This window comes from Stenella coeruleoalba, assembly GCF_951394435.1.
Source record: "Stenella coeruleoalba genome assembly, chromosome: 2".
Classification (NCBI taxonomy): Eukaryota; Metazoa; Chordata; class Mammalia; order Artiodactyla; family Delphinidae; genus Stenella; species Stenella coeruleoalba.
The window spans coordinates 66,092,688-66,110,573 of NC_137147.1; the positions used below are offsets into that span (position 1 = coordinate 66,092,688).

The window sequence follows — 17,886 nt, forward strand, 5'->3', positions numbered from 1 at the left end:
TAATAGGAAGAAGTGAACGGAGGGGCTAGAAAAAAAAATAGGTGATAACAGGACTATAGGTAAGGATGATAAATCCTTGCTTTACATACTCCAACAACCCATACACCACCATCCTGGCCTCCATCCTGCTTTACACCTGCCCTCGGCATCACTAATTGAGCACTAACTGATCACATTCTTTCCTGCTGAAACCAGGTGTGGATCAGAATTTTTTCAACATTATGTTCCAGATAACCAGTTGGTATTTAAAATGAAAACTATGTGTTATCTCCATGTTAAAGGAGTAGTCAGGCATCTGTGAAAGAAAATTTAAGACGACAGAAGGAACCACTTATATTCAGTCTAGAAGAGTGACAAAAATAGCAGTTATGTGTCATACAGCACTGCATAGATACTTTTAAGATACTGTATTTCACTGAATCCTAATAACAATCCTATGAGGCAGTACTATTTCCATTTCACACTTGAGGAAAGTGGAAGGCTATCCCCAGCCTCTGCTTATCTAATATCTAAATCCCTTTCTTCCATGGTAGCCTCCAAACCAGCTCTCCATAGCCATCCCCTCTTCTAATCTCCTCCAGCATCTGACACTTAACAAATCTTACACTGTATGATTATCTATCTTTTTCATGTCTCTATCCTGCCTCCCCCACTAAATACCATATTCCCCTTCCTTACTACTTCCTTATATGGTGCTCAAAAATACATGTTTACATAATGGCCAAAACAATTTTGTAAATAGCCAAACAGTCGAAAGTAAATAGATATTAAAAGAAAACTGCACACTCTATATTTGGTCACCCAGGCATTTTTAGTACAGTAAAATATTATTATAAGAAATTACCCACTTCTAGCTGTGGCCTTGGAAAGTTGTCTTCACATGACATATGACATGTTTATATGTCATACTTCATATAAAGTAGTTAAAGATCAGAAAACTAGACTGCCCAAAGTTATACAGCTAGCAACGAAATCAGTAAGGATCTTAGTCTAGGCCTGTTTCATCCTAAGCCCCATATTCTTACCACACACATCTCCAAAGAAGCAGGTTTAAGGTCATGCCAACATACATGAGATCAAAAGATAACACACAGTTGGAAGGTTAGCTAATATAGGAGCAGATTTTTCTTCTATTGCTTGATGATGCCCAGACAAGTTCCCTGAAATAATTTAACAAGCTCTGATACACCAAGTTATTCTGTAATGAATGTGTATCATCTTTTAAGCCAACAAAAAGGTCATAGCTAGGGTTACAGCTGTAAAATTGCAGTGGACTATGTTTGGTTATTTTGATATATCTTTTAACTAAATTTCTGTAATCCCTATCTTTTTGTTTATATGGTGACATTTCCAGCCTTCTTATCAAATTTACATGACATACAACACCGGTTTTATTAGCCCACCTAGTTTCTAAAAATCTCAAATTCATTTTTAAGCAGAAACAGTGAGCTCCAAGTACAAGGGATTCAGGAGCTGTAATTTGAAACATACTAGCAATACATGCCCACAAGGCAAAACAAGAGCACTTTAGCAGCAAATTAGCAAAACAGGAGTGACCTACCGGAACAAGAAAAAGTTATCTTAGCCATGTGACAAGGGCTTAGCACAAAACTGTACTTCTTACAGTAACTAAAATACCTATTAATGTGTATATTGTGAAGCAACAAAAAAGTCTAAACATTAAAAAATTAGACAAAATTATGACAGCCAGCATTAAAAAAAATAATAAGAATACAGAATACAATAGAGAAAATAAAGAGATGTACAGCAAAAGAGAAAACTCTGGCTTCAGTGCAGTCTTTACACAAAAGAATAACATTAAACTCAATTTGTTTTAAGAGTAAAGGAAAAGATACAAAGCATAAAAATGAAAAACCATTTTAAGAAGACTACCAAAAAAATTAGTATTTTTAAATAAAAGATAATACATCTACAAATACTGAGGGGCCAACTCCTTTCTATAAACATTTTGTATATACAATAAAAGCCTTACTGCATTACCCATTTAAGTTATGCTAGAGATCTGGGGACTTATATGAATGGCCCATGTATCAGACTATCTAGATAAGAAAACAGAAAAAAAGAATTAATAGGAAGCAGTCACTGATGTCTGTGACCCCACAGTAAATTGAAGACTACTCAGAAGGGTAATAAACCTTTGCAATGTTAGCTAGTATTTTATTTTGGTTACGGGATACCATTAAAGCATTTATAGAATAGTAACTGATTTAAAAATTCCATTCTCTGCCATTTAAAATTATAGGCAATTAACTTATGTAATAGCTATAACCCTAAGAAAGATTAAATATAAATTACATTTCTGTAAAAATGAGTTTTATTTTAAGGTATCAATGAACACTCACCACATAAGAGATTTCTCTCCATTCACTCTCTCATTCAACGTCTTACTGAGCACCTACTATATACCAAGCATGAGGTTTCAAACTAGGGATACAATGGTGAAGAAAAATAGACACAGTATCTTCCCCCATGAAACATAAAGTCTATGGGACAGACAGACACTAATCACACAATCACTAGACAAATGTAAACTTTTAACCAAAACAATTCTTACAAAGGAGAGCACAGAATTCCCTAGTTGCAGAGATCTTTGGTATAAAGGAAAACTTCTTCATTATTCAAAGAAGCACACCACAAACTTGATAGTTTTATAAATTTTAGTTTTTATATATTGGTATCTTTTAAATCAGGGCACAGATATTGAAAATATTATTATTGGACAGGAAAAATGCCATCAGTTATCTAAAGAGAAAGGAAACTTTAAATGTGTATTACTCAATACCTGAGATAGCCCCTTTCTCAAAAATGTCACTCATGCTAAAAAAAAAAGCTAAGTTAAAATTTGAGAAATAATTTAGTTTTCAAACAAATATGCAAAAATCTGGAATAGTATTAAATTTCAAAAGTTTTTAGACATAGGCATTTTTATGATATCTAGCCTTCAAAGAAATAGCCAATGGATAGGAAGTATGAAGACAGCATTCTGCATAAAAAGCTTTGTTAGGTTTTCTCTTTACACACATTTGCAGTTACTTGGACTGACCCCAATGACAACTAGTTCATGTCTTAAAGACTTCCTCTGTATACATGGCTAATATTTTTGACAACACTATCACTACTGAAAAAGTGAAGCTTTAATTTGAATCTCCTAACAGCAAAGAGCTAAACTTGTCAAAGTCTCCTGAATGTTAAAGAGATTATTTACTCCCCCTTGACCACATAAAATGTATACTTAAAAGCATTAAAAAAAAAAAAGATGTCAGCTGTCTCAACTCCGGGTGCATAGTGTTTGATCTCCTCAATAACTCCAATTATACAGTTAGGTAAATTAAGTTGCCTAAAACATTTAAAACTACATTTACAAATCAAATAAATCGGATACTCTCAAACCTTACAAATGCCTGACGGGGTAGCCTTACCACCTACCAAAATCATTCTAAATACCTAAGCAACAATTGTAAATTTAATAAACAAAACTAATAAATGAAATAAATCCAATTATCTTGAATGCTCTAACACTATTTAGAAACTTACCAAATATTTTACATCTTTTAAATTAAAATTCTCCTAGGTATGGTGTAGCAGCAAACTGGGAAAAAACTCTGGTTCCTGAAGACCTTGTGGAATAAAACTGTCTTATCAGTCCTGTATGGATTGTGTCATCTTATGTGAAAGAGAAATAAACCTTGTTTAAGCTAACACTGCATTGGGTTTTCTTTTACTCACATCTAAAAATAATACTAATTAATACATAATATGTTTAATATCAAAGAAACATTTCAAATTAAAATTACAAAGCTAACATGACATTCTCTAATAGGTTTAATTCTCTTAAATGCTTCTAACACCTTTAAAAACAAATACACACATATAATATCACAATGACTATAAAATTTCTTCCTAAACTTAATACAAAAATGTTAATACTAATGGATTTGATTTGTTTCATAAAGTAGCACGTTTACCAAGATATGGTGAGGGATACAGATTATCAGTCAGGGTCAAACAGGGTCACAGAACCTAGGGGCTTCTTCCAGGAGAGTTCTACCTGGCTAGCATGCTAAGTTTTCTTGTGTTGTTGTTGTTTTAACGGTACTAGGACTTTTCAAGCCAATGGCTTTGCTTACAACTCTATATCATACGTTCCTTCAATTTTTTTAAGCAACCTCCCAACATGTCATTTAATTGCCTATTTCAAGTTGGTGATATTCTGTTCGCTATACTCAGATTCAACTAATCTCTTTTCTGACTGATTGGATTCTGCTTTCTTTTCTTATCTTTCTCATCTGGCTCAATGCCACAATGCTACATTCACTTTATTGGCAGGAAAGATGGAACAGAGAAATTAGTTTATTGTTGTTGTTTTTACAAATGATAACCAACAATTAGGTATGACAGAAATCAACTCTGTAAAACAGAACCTTACATGTCTACCATTATTGATTACTTGACTTCCACAGCTGGCTACTTATACAGCCTTATTTATTACCATAAAAGGTTAAAGGTAATCTTTTCAAAGGGTAACCTTTGTAAGGCCAAGAAACATTCCACACTTTCAATGGGTTTTTGAAAATGAGTATGTCTAAGTGAAGGTGCAGTATGTAAATTCAACTATCTCACAGTGACTGCAGTTTGTCTATTCCTTGGAGCTGAGGAACTTAGATTTTAGGGAAAAAATCACAGACATGCAATAGGGAAAGAGATTAAGAGAATCTGATGAACACAGCTGTTTTCTTTCCATACCATGAGAATTAGGTAAGCATAAGCATAAAGAAGTAAGGAAGTGTAAAGAACTGATTACACTGCTTTTCCTCTTCCATTGTATTGCTCACTGTTTTGTACCAGATGATTAAAAATCCATTCACTAATATCACTTCAGAATATGCCTAGAAATAATGTTCAAATTCTGCAACCTTATTTAAGTGGGATACTGACAAAGTGACCCATGGCCAGGAAGACAATAAGAATGATAAGCATACTCAAAACTGCCTCATATGAGAAAAAGCTGAAGGCCGGAAGTTGTTTAGCTGGGAAAAAACTGATTATGGTGTACAAATATTTCACAGGTTATGAAAGGAAAAAGAATTAGATTAGTTGGTTCTCATGAGGGCAGACCTCGTAAAAGCATGTGAAAGTTATAAGAAGGCAGATTTGTGGGATGAATTGGGATATTGGGACTGACATATATACATTATTGATACTATGTATAAAATAGATAACTAATGAGAACCTACTGTTTAGCACAGGGAACTCTACTCAGTGCTCTGCGGTGACCTAAATGGGAAGGAAATCCAAAAAAAAGGGGATATATGTATACAAACAGCTGATTCACTTCACTGTACAGCAGAAACTAACACAACATTGTAAAGCAACTATATTCCAATAAAAATTAATTTAAAAAAATAATAAGGCAGATTTTTGTTCAAAATTATAATAAATAGAGCTATCGTGAAACAGCAAAATCTACCTCACTGGAGGTGTTTGACAGAAGCTAGGTCATCACTTATCACACATTTGTGGATTCTGTTAATTTTCAAATTCACAAACTGAGAGTTTCACACATAGCCAAAGATGCAAGGCAGCAGCCGCTTTCCCCAATGTTCCAAATTCACCGATAATTACCAAATATCATCCAATAAATGTTCTCTTTCTGTGTAACAAGGAATGACTCACACTTCCCCCAAGATTTTCTTAATGATTTATAGAAAGACTGAATTAAACCTAAAATATCCATCCATGTCTATTAATGAGTTAAAAGTGAAAGAGGCATGTAACATACAGCTTACATATAAATACAGCTTACATAAATGTCACTATTATGCTTCAAAGTCAAATAAACACTCTGATATACATCAATATTTTCTTCTTTCTCTGGATAATTTTCTTATGCACAAATACATTATGGGTTACGGAGTATCTAGATTCTGGCCTATTACCCTGGGCAAACTTTATTAATTTTTTTTTTTTGGCGGTACACAGACCTCTCACTGTTGTGGCCTCTCTCGTTGAGGAGCACAGGCTCCAGACGCGCAGGCTCAGTGGCCATGACTCACAGGCCCAGCCGTTCCACGGCATGTGGGATCTTCCCGGACCAGGGCACGAACCCGTGTCCCCTGCATCGGCAGGCGGACTCTCAACCACTGCGCCACCAGGGAAGCCCAAACTTTATTAATTTTTTATATCACCCTCCTTATCTGTAAAATAACAGAGACCTGCTGATGCCCTTAACCAAATTAGGTAATCTAACATTATTTCTCCTTCCCTGCTTTCATCAATTCTCCAGTGCACGCAGAGGAAATAACTTGGGAGTGACTATATATACAGAAAGGCAGAAAGCTGACAATCTGTAAGTTGGATTTCCTCTCATTTCAAATCCTAGGTTTGCATCTTGAAACACCTCTGTTTCTGAGGGAGAGGGGCCAGGCGGTTACTATAACCCAGCTCCCCTGACTCTGCTGATTATCTGTCATTTGCCCCCCCAGTTCACCCTCTCTCTGACCCAGGGGTTCTTCTATGGATTGCATCAAAAGCAGATCAGAAAGAGGAAGTGTGGGGGCGGGGGGTGTTGGTTTGGGTATTTCATTTCCTGGTTTTCTCTCTGTGGGGTGATCTTGGGCTGGCTGGGTGCCTCTACCGAGTGTCACTGCTCCTCCCAAGACAACCATCTCTACAAGGACTGTCTCCTTCCAGGTTTGATATGCTCCCTCCCCTCCCCTCTTCAGGCCTAGAGGTAACTGCTCAACTGTTATCAACAGGTATTATCCTACCTCTTGTGGTTTTCCCACATTTCTTCCACATATTTATAAACAGTCCCTCTCAAATAATTTGAAAAGTGCTTCTGCATTTTTGTTGGAAAGTGACCCCAGGAAATAGATCTTTGAAATTAGATTGAGATTACTCTAGAAACTCAGGAATAATCTCCATAGCAGGAGAAAATGGGACCAAAGGGAATGCATTTAGTGTTATCAAGATTCATGATTATACAAATCAGATGAAGGGCAAAACTGGGAGATCCTGTGGTGTGATGGTTAATTTTAGGGCAATCTGACTGAGTCACAGGGTACCCAGATATTTGGTTTAACATTATTCTGGGTGTGCCTGTGAGGGTGTTTCTGGATGAGATTAACATTTGAATCAATAGACTGAGTAAAGCAGATTACCCTCCCCAGTGTAGGTGGGCCTCATCCAATCCATTGAAGGCCTGAACAGAACAAAAAGGCAGAGTAAGGGAGAATATACCCTCCCTGCCAGGCTTCAAGCTGGAACATCAGTCTTCTCCTGCCTCCAGACTCAGCCTGGAATTTACACCACCAGCTCTCCTGGTTCTCACACCTTTCGACCTGGACAAGAATATACCATCAGCTCTGCCGGGTCTCCAGCGTGCTGACTGCAGATCCTGGGACTTCTCAGCCTCCTTAACCACATAAACTAACTCCTTATTATCCATCTATCTATCTGTACCTCCTATTGGTTCTGCTTCTCTGAAGAGGCCAGACTAATACAAATGGCCACGGCACTTAATTGCTATGAAAAAAAGGTGACTGTAAAGATTGTGGACTCATCTGACTTCCTAGGGAGTATACAGGAAGAAAAAAGAAAAAAGAAAAGCTATGAACATAACTTTGCTTCTGGCCATGAAAAAGTAAAAAGCAGGATTTACCCTGTAACTACCTCCCATAGCACTCCACCCCCCTGCCCCACCAACACCAGCACACTTTGAAAAACTAGAAAACTGGACCAAAACATATAAAACTACGTGTTCAGACACGGGACCACAGGCAGGAAGACCACAATCCTTGAAAGAAGGGAAACAAGAAGATGAGTCCTACGACTGCCCCAGTTTACTGCCCTAGAGGCAGTTTCCAGGTTGCAACACAGGATGGGGGAATCCAAACAAAGCCCAGTAACATTGCTGAACTATTCAGAGTCAGGTGAAGCCAAGGCAGCGAGAATTTACGGGGCAATGTATCCGAGAGGAGAGAGCAACACAGAGAACTGCACAGGGGACCTGAGGAGTCTCTAGCTGGGTATTCATCTGTGAGTGAGAGGAAATTCCCTGGGACTGAGGAAAGAATCAGCAGAGAGCTGCAATTCCCAAAGATCACATGCAGCTGGAAACAGTTTCTATGCTCCCACCAACCAGAGAGGAAAGATCTCCTAATACATGGTAAGAGTCCTCTGAAAGGAATCATAGCAGTTCTGGGGTAAGCTAGCCCTAGACTAAAGGCTGCTCTGGACCCACTCGAAGTTTAAAAGCTGTCCTCAAAAGAATCAAACTGATTCCAAGTAACTTAAATGCATATAACAGGAACTGGCAAACTCTTTCTGTAAAGAACCAGACAATAAATATTTTAGTCTTTTTTCTATGGATGGACCTCCTGAACTCGGCAGAGTGTGTCAAGATATTCATGACAACTGAGGCTGAATAAAATCACTTTCAATTAAAGAAGACACAAATACTTAGGTGGGTTTTGCTGACTATCTTCCTAAAGCCAATCCCATTTATTGTATAAATAAACTAAGTCTTGGTGAGTTTAAGTCAACTTGCTCAAAGTAAACAAAGGTAATAACATAGCTTGCAGTCAGGAGTTGACTCCAAGTCTCTCAGACGCTAAAATCTATGGTAACAACTATATCTTACTGCCTCCCTTGTAATAATTCTTTTGCTATCCCCATCTAACTGAAAATTTCATCAGAGCATGCTATCATCTTAATTGAAGCATCCTCTGTTGCTACTGACTACTTGCAATAATGGTGAAAGGGGGTGAGCATTTACTGAGAACCTTTAAATTTATTATCTCACTTATTTTTCATACAGCCTTCAAAGTTGTAGACCTTGCCCATGCACACACAGCAGTAAGTGGTGCCATCAGAAATGGCGGTTGGGTCAGTGAGACTCCAAAGCCCAAGATCTTCCCACCACAGCACACTGTCTTAATAGCAGGTTCTCCAGAAAACCCCCAAGTCCCCACAGCCCTCTGTTACAGCTACCATTTACTATCTCTGCCTGGAATTACAAAGAAACAGAAGTGGGTAGTAGACAGGAAGGAGGAAGGTTACAGAAATGAGACAAGCCTCAGGCACATTTGAAACATAAAGGGCTATTTTGGGGTAGAGGTAGTAGAAGGTGGTAGATTATGTTGTGATTTATAAATGAAACATCCCATACGTATTTTGCTTATGACAGATAGAAGATATCACCCATAGTCTCAATGTCCATTTTTTAACACGAAAATAAAAAAGATAGGGGCTTCCCTGGTGGCGCAGTGGTTGAGAGTCTGCCTGCCGATGCAGGGGACACGGGTTCGTGCCCTGGTCCGGGAAGATCCCACATGCCACGGAGCGGCTAGGCCCGTGAGCCATGGCTGCTGAGCCTGCGCGTCCGGAGCCTGTGCTCCACAATGGGAGAGGCCACAACAGTGAGAGGCCCACATACCGCAAAAAAAAAAAAAAAAAAAAAAAGATAAACATAATCTTTTCATTAATTTTTTTAATATGCCCAAGTCTTTTGCTCTTTCAAGCCTTATCAGGATCCAGGGTTGTCTGGACTACATCACAGAAATATTAGAAGGTCCTCTCTGTTTGTATGGTTCTCTGTTCATAGCTTCATACGGTACTTAGTGTGCTGACATTTCCCATCACTCCCACTGTGAGCGCCTCAAGAATAGTTTACGTCTTACTCATCCTTTTTTCCCTGGAGCACAGCACAGTACCATTATAGACATACTCAATAAATGATTCCCAAATGACTGATTTCCCAAAGGCCAAATATAAATACTTTATAAAATATATTTCTTCAAGAAGCACAACACAAGTTGTACATGGACGTCTTCAAAATAGTAGTTTAGTAAATTGAAAACTTGGATATACTGTCAAATTTAAAACATAATTTTTAATTCTTATTTAGCCTCTCTGAAAATGTTGACCACTTCACCCTAAAACTCCCCCTTGGTTTCCGGGGTGCAGTTTTTTCCTTGTCTTCTTCCTACTTCTCTGGCCACTCCTTCTCAGTTTTTCTCTGATCACCTTAGGTTATCTCCCCCAAATTCTATCCTCAGTCCTATACCGTACTTGACTCTCTCTAAAACTCTTTTGCGTTACCTTATCTAAATCAGGATTTCTCAACCCCAGCAGAACTGACATTTTGGACCAGATAATAATTTGTTGTGAGGGGATGTCTTGTACATTACAGGATATTTAGCAGTATCTCTGGTGTCTACCTACTAGATCCCCCAGTTGTGACAATCAAAAATGTCTCTAGTCATTGCCAAATGCCTCTGGGGAGTGGGGGGGGGCGCGGGTGGAGAGGCAAAATCACTCCTGGTTGAGAATCACTGATCTAAACTAACAACTTCAACTATCACCTATATATATACACCACCAACTCCCAGATCTGTATCTCTAGCCCAAACCTCTCTCCTTAACTCTCAACACATTCCAATCACCTGATGACTAACTCTTTGGACATCAAATTCAACATAAACCTTAACTCATCACTGTTTTCCTTAAATTTATTCCTTTTTCCTATCTGTTCCATCTTGATGAGTGACACAACTATCTATCCAGTCACTCAACCCAGAAATCCTGAAGCCATCCTAAAGGCCTTTTTCTCATTCATATTCAATGAATTACCAAACCCTATTCATTCAATCTCTTTAATACCTTAGTTGGATCCCCCTCTCTCCATTTCTAACACAGACTTAAATCAGGCCTCATTACATCTCACCTGGATCAATATAATAGCATCTTAATTGGCTCTACCTCTCATCTAGTCCTATTACTGTTCCTCCACAATCCTGCCAAAGTGATCATCCTAGAATTCAAAACTGACAGTGTCACTCCCCTAAAATTCATGATAGCTTCTCATAGCCTTAGAATTGCACTTCAGCTCCTCAAACAAGCACAAGAAGGAATTTATGATAGTACCCTGACTTACCGTTTTGGCTTATTCTTGCAACTCACCCACGGACACTCTTCACTTCTGCCATGCCAAACAACTTGCATTCTGTTAACACATTATAGTCCCTCTGCCTGGACTGTCCTTCTCACCTTCAATCCTCAACCCCTTCTTACAACGAACTCCTGGTTCATCCATTTTTCAAAAGTTAGCTCAAAATCACCTCCTCCAGGAAGTTTTCCCTAAATTCCCACTTTAGAGTCACCATCTCTGGGTTCACAAAAAAAGGGCTTATACTTCTATAACAGCATTTACTTATGCTTATGATGCTTACGATCACTAGCTAATGTCTTACTCTAAGCTCCTGAGAGCAAGGATCAAATCTTATCTGAGCCGATAGCCAAAGAACCAAGTATTTCTCATGTCTACTAACTACATAGAAGATACCCAATAAATGTTTGCTAAATGAACGGAAATAATGTCTCCTTCAACATTTCACTTTTGATACAATTGCAAATTTTAAAAGTAGGTCTAAAATAAGCATAGTTTAAGAGCAAACATTTTTATTTTAAGCCAGTGCTAGTTAAGCTACAAGTAACAAAAATTTTAGGGATGCTTTACTTAAATATATATATGTATATAGATATGTGCGTGTGTATGCTTTTTTAGCCACAGGATCTGTGATAAGAAAAAAAACCCAACTGTTCCTCTAATGACGATGGTGCCCACTAAAATATTCAAACGGAGCCATCTGAACTCACATCCTCCTGATGACTAAGACTGGTATCTCAATTTTTAGTTTCTGTTCTTGTCCAGTCTGACAGAACATTCTTGCTTACGTGAGGCTTCTGGATCAAGTGTACAACACACAGTATCAAATTGTGCAACTGTTTGTTTGAAAGAAGAAAGTGGCTTACAGCTGGATCTATCTTTATCTTATAACCAAGAGTTAAAACTTAGCCCTATTAGCCCTTCTAATAGAATACCAATCCCCGTAATACTACTATGCTTAAAACAAACCAGCATTACATGTCCCCCATAAACCCTAAGCATAAAGAAGCCAAATTTTCAGATCTAGACTTTGATACTCAGCTTTCCGCCTCCATCTCCAATTTTTAGAAGCCCCACATGCATCACCCCAGGTCCTCTTAGCCTCACTCATCTCTCATTCCAGCCAGCACTATGGCAACCAGCTCTGCTTGGACTCTGACCAGTGTCACAGAGGAACTATCTGACAGTACCTTGCTTCAAGCCTATACACTGTGTGCCTCTCACCTGCCACCCCAAAACTTTTGTGTTGAAGGACAAGACATCGCCAGACACCATAGGTCTCTGCCAGGACTTACTCATACAGAGCTCAGAAATGCAGGTGAATTAATACCTCCTGAGGTGAGCCTTTGGTCACTGGAAGATGGATAACATTAGATAAATTGTTCCCCTCTTCTCCCAGATAGACTGTCTTGAGATGGAGTCTACACAATCCCATGCAATCAAGCAAGCTGTCACGGTTAGCGACAGCCAACTAGATAGCGCATTTTCATATTGGCTCTCCCTCCCTTTCTCCTTCCTCAGTCCGGTCTGGTACTCCCTAATAAATTATTACTCTACAGGGCTCTGCTTTCTGGGGAACCCCGTTTAAGACATTCCACCACTTCAAGAAAAGTTTGTGGTTTTTACACTGCAAGGGAGATCCCAAAGCCCATTAAACCGCAAGCTGCTATTTCTGCTTTCTTTTCCTTAACTGACAGACCTCAGAGACAGCAGAATAAAATCAAAACCTACCATCACTGCTTCCTCACTCACCATTTCTCCACACCTATTACAAATACCAATCTCCAGAATAAACAGTCTCAAATAAGATCTTTACATTAATACACTCAAATAATAATCTCTGTCCATGCATTATTTTAGCCTGGCAATGTGGATGGTCTGAGGAAAAGAATGATGGTGTACGCTGAGACACTAGTTCCTTCTCTTTTTTCAGGTTGTTCTTAGTCTTAGAGCTGGCATTCTGGACACTGTCCTTTCCATCATGGCCCACAAGACTCTACCCCTTATGAGTAAGCAGATCTGTACTCAACATATCAAAACTAAAATGTGAGGCAAGACTGGCACTGTCCTACCACACTGAAACAATGTGAGCAACCATTTCACTCCACGTAACATAATTCTCAAAAGTCAAATACCTTAACCATATAGGTTCTTTCTCTTTTCCTGAGAATGGAAAAAAGTAGTATAAGACAGCCACTCATATATCACAACGATTAACTGCTAAGATAATATCTTAAAACTGTCCATATTGTTCATTAAAAAATATATATTATGATTGCAAATTAAGTTACTAATATAACCAAAGCAGAAACTAAAATATGCAGCTAATGTACAATAAATTTAGCAGGAAACTTCTTCATCTAAACAAGTAAGATTTACTGAGCATCTACTATATAACCAAGCATAGCGAAACAAACCAAGCCAGAAAGCCTCTGCTCTGTGCATGTTGTATTGCCTAGTAGAAGAGATTTAAAAAATTAAACAGGGGACTTCCCTGGTGGCGCAGTGGTTAAGAATCCACCTGCCAACGCAGGGGATACAGGTTCGAGCCCTGGTCTGGGAAGATCCCACATGCTGCCGAGCAATGAAGCCCGTGCACCACAACTACTGAGCCTGCGCTCTAGAGCCTGTGAGCCACAACTACTGAGCCCACATGCCACAAACACTGAAGCCCGCACACCGAGAGCCCGTGCTCCACAATAAGAGAAGCCACCGCAATAAGAAGCCCGCACACCGCAATGAAGAGTAGCCCCTGCTCGCAGCAGCTAGAGAAAGCCCACGCACAGCAACGAAGACCCAACCCAGCCCTAAATAAATAAATAAATAATAAATTTCTAAAAATAAATAAATTAAAAATTAAGCCAGATAATTCAAAAACTACCCTTGCAATTGCAATAAGGAGAGTGATGAGTCAGAGAAGGAGTCATGGAAGAAGAAACATTAAAACTGAGACCTGATAGTAGAAACTTGTTGTGGGCCAGGGGTGGAAGACAACAGAGATGGAAGGTGTCTCAGGCAGAGAAAATAAAACACACGAGGGTCCTCAGCACGGAGCGTGGCATTTTTGAGCAACAGAGGCCACTGTGACTGGTGTTCACTAAACAACAAGGCAACTTATTGGAATTGAGCCTGTAGAAGTAGAGAGAAGGCAGAAACCAGATCACAGAGAGCTTTATAACATTGGTAATGTTACAAATGGTAATATAGGTAACAATAACATTAAGAATTTTGAATATAATAAGCTCTATCACTTTTCGTGACATGAAAATGTAACTTTGGGCTACAATTCCTAACAACTTGTAGGCTAGTGAAGTTTCCAAACTGAAAATCAGAGGTTTATAGCTAAGCTTGTTAAGTCTCCCAATGAAACATCACTATTGTATTTTCTCCCAGTTCTGTAATGATTGCTCTTTTAAAGAACAGATTGATTCACTGGGTCGATACCACAGACACTTATTGAAGAAACCCTGTATTGTTATGTCCAGTACTGATAATATTGCCAGAACAAATCTTCCCAATTTTTTTCCCATTTTTTAAAATTGTGGTAAAACATACATAACATAAAATTTACCATCTTAATTATTAAGTGTACAGTTCAGTGGTATTAAATATAATGTTGCCCAACCATCACCACCATCCCTCTCCATAACTGTTTTCATCTTATAAAACTGAAATTCTATATCTATCAAACAATAACTCCCCATTTCCCCCTCCCCCAAGCTCCTGGCAACTACCATTCTACTTTCTGTCTTTATGAAGTTGACTACTCTAAGTACCTCATATAAGGGAAATCATACAGTATTTCTCTTCTTGTGACTGGCTTTATTTCACTTAGCATAACATCCTCATGGTTCATCCATGTTGCAGCCTATGTCAGAATTACCTTTTTAAGGCTGAATAATACTACATTGTATGTATATACCACATTTTGTTTAACTATTCATCCACTGATAGACACGTGGGTAGCTTCCACATTTTAGCTACTGTGAAGAATGCTGCTATAAACATGGGTGTACAAAATCTATCCAATCTTGATGAACAAGATGTCATTTCAATCCATTACCCTGTATAAATGCATACCACATAGACAAAATCTAGACTAGAAGTCCAAAAGGAAAGTGAAAAAGATGCCTTATTTCATCGCTTTTTTCTTTTGGTAGTGTGTCTAATTTCTCTTCTCTCTTGCTAGCCTCACCAAATCTAGACGATCAAAACTTTTCATGCCTCTTAGTATAATTTCATTATTAATGACCTCTTGCCTTTTCCCATGGAGTTCCCAATTCACGGATGAATATTCCCCAAATCTTCCACCTTCAAAAGTCATTTTACATCCTGCTTTCACCGAACTACTTTCCTTTTTAAATGCTTTACTTTCCTGTTAACCCAAAAAGAAAAAAAAAAAAGGGGGGGAGGAAGCAGCATATGTTTTATTAAAATATTCCTGTAACTATGAATCAGCAATGATGGGTTCTATTTTAAAATGCAAAAATTTCAGAGACTACATAAGTAAAAATAGAATATTATAAATAAAATTGCAAGCTATCTCCCCTCACAATACCTAACAGTAGTAAGCTTCTTTTTTCTCATCTGAGAGAAGATATTGAAAATGTGCTGATAATGTTGAGAAACATTAAAAATGATCAAAAGATTAGGAAATAAGAAAAAAAAAAACAAACATTTTTTCCAGTCTGGGATTAGACTGGAAAAGATAATATGAAGTATAAATAGCCTTAAAAGATATAGTCACATTACAAATGTACCGTCCTATTAATCTACACATCTTAAGGGCAGCCCTCTGATATAACTCAAAAAGTGAAGGAGGCATAAAAGGACACCAATCTTGTCGTGGGGCAGGTGCTAATCAGAAACTCAAAGATGTAAGGACTATTTGACATATACACAGATATATCCGGTCAACACCATTTGCTGCCATCCTGTGAAAGAAAACAAAAATTAACAGGCAATAGCTACTAAAATACACTTAGTTGTTCTGTAGATAAATAAAGCATTCTTCAATGACTTCATCTGCTGCAGCCCCTGGCTAAGACGGTTTGCAGCAGAGCAAGCAGAACTCCAAAAAGAGGCTGCCTATTCTTCAGCTCAGGACTGTCAAAGAAAAAAGGAAAAGGGTTTTACCATACTAAAAAGGTATTTAGTTCAGCCTATTCAGTGACCTTTGCAAGAAACAATAAGCCAAGCAAAGGATGGACTTTTGTCTTGATAAAGTAGGGTGATAGGATTCTTCAAAGAACATAGATCTCATCTCTGAGATATTTTAAAGATAAAAGTGCCTAAAGCCAGAACAAACCAAAACAACTTTTTAAGGATCCTTCAACCCTGATTTACACTTTGCCTTAATATTCTAGGTATAAAAGAGGTTGTAAACAAAATCCAGGAAGCCAGCAAGAAAAAAGTCATTTCTATAACACTGTGATTATGGAATACATCCCAGAATCTTTCCCAAAGATAATCAGAGGAACTCTAGCATCAGATGAAACCCAAGGGTCCACAAGACAATGACCAGAAGAAGCAAATTATAAATGAGAAGCTTTGGGAGCTCCAACCACTGGATCAGAATTTAATCATCTATGTCAATAACTTCAGTAAACCCCTAACTCTCTGCCTTGGAAGGAAACAAGGTAATTTCAGGAATGAGTAGAATTCACTCTCATTCTTTATGCGCTTAAATTATCTTAAAGAAATCTTAGTCACTTCCTGGTAGTTCTTACCGGAGATGAGTGCTATTATTAAAGGTCATTTGCCCAAGCTGATTTTCCACATTTTCTCTGTCTCATAAGCCCATACACACATTCAATCCTAAACTTGGAAAATGCTTAATACCTTAGGACAGAGAGAGCAGAATACTGTGACATGAGTGCAAAATTTCTAGCCCACAACAAAAGAAAAGTGAATCCTACTCAAAAAAAAGTCTCATAGTCAATCATTAATGATCACTGTGTCATCCTCAATAAAATTACTTGACATTTCAATTTTAGTAACCTCTCTCCACAGGCCTTAACGTTTTCCTACTTTATTAGCTAAGTACACTAAAAGACATTCTTTAGTAAAACTAAGTAGTAAAAAATTCACAAGAATTCTGAAGGTGATTTATCATCACAAAACTGTGAAAGAAAGCAGATTCCTACCAGTAAAAGTCACTTGAGAAAACTCAGTGAAAAATCCTCAACAAAAAAGAATATTACATTAATGAATTAACAATACATTTCTGTGTGCAACCACCATTTAATATTCACTTGCAATTTCAGTTTAAAACCTTTCTAGTCAATAATTTCTAGGACTGTACTTTGGCTATACTGTAATATGAAATCTGCATATTATGTTATTTAGAAAGTTAAAAAAGAGAAAAATGACTGGTATTTGTTCTTTAAAAAAAAAAGTTAATCCACACTTAGATGATAATTTCTCAAACTACACATGGATTTTATTCTAAATTCCATTAGGTTCCCAAAGCAACTGTTCACTTGCAGCCACTATAATGTCAACCTGTTGAGGTTTCTGTACAATACTCTTTCTACAAACTGGCTAGACTTTCCATTACCATAATTTTGCATACTAACATAGACAAAACACTATTGTCATTTTAAGCTGATAGAAATATTCCCAACCTAAGAAATCCAAAACTATTACAAACTTAAATTTTTCTTCAATTACTGAATTCACTTCTCTAGAATCATATGTAAAATTTCACTTGTTAATCAGGCTAAAATATCGTAAGTACAAGAAGTGTGGTTTCTCTATAGTCTCCTCAAAAAGAAAAAATATATAAGAGAATGAATCTGTCAACCTTAACATGGAGTTTTAAAATGAACAAGTTGACCAAAACTACATTACCATATGTCTGCTTAAATAATGAAGACAAAAAGACAATCCTGAAGTCCCACTGCCCCTATGGTTGT

At 37.7% G+C, this 17,886-nt stretch overlaps 1 protein-coding gene across 14 annotated transcripts in view; it reads right to left on the reverse strand.

The window, feature by feature from the left end:
• NUBPL (NUBP iron-sulfur cluster assembly factor, mitochondrial) overlaps nt 1-17,886 on the reverse strand; it is a 277,378-nt gene that overhangs the window by 171,400 nt on the left and 88,092 nt on the right. Inside the window, exon 1 of one of the 14 annotated variants that reach the window (XM_079908472.1) lies at nt 15,222-15,238. The exons of 12 other annotated variants lie outside the window; for them this stretch is intronic. The gene's annotated coding sequence lies outside the window, so the exon portion shown is untranslated. Of the gene's footprint in view, nt 1-3,555; nt 3,638-15,221; nt 15,239-17,886 lie in introns of those variants that run through there. One more of the 14 variants, XM_079908473.1, reaches the window with a different exon arrangement.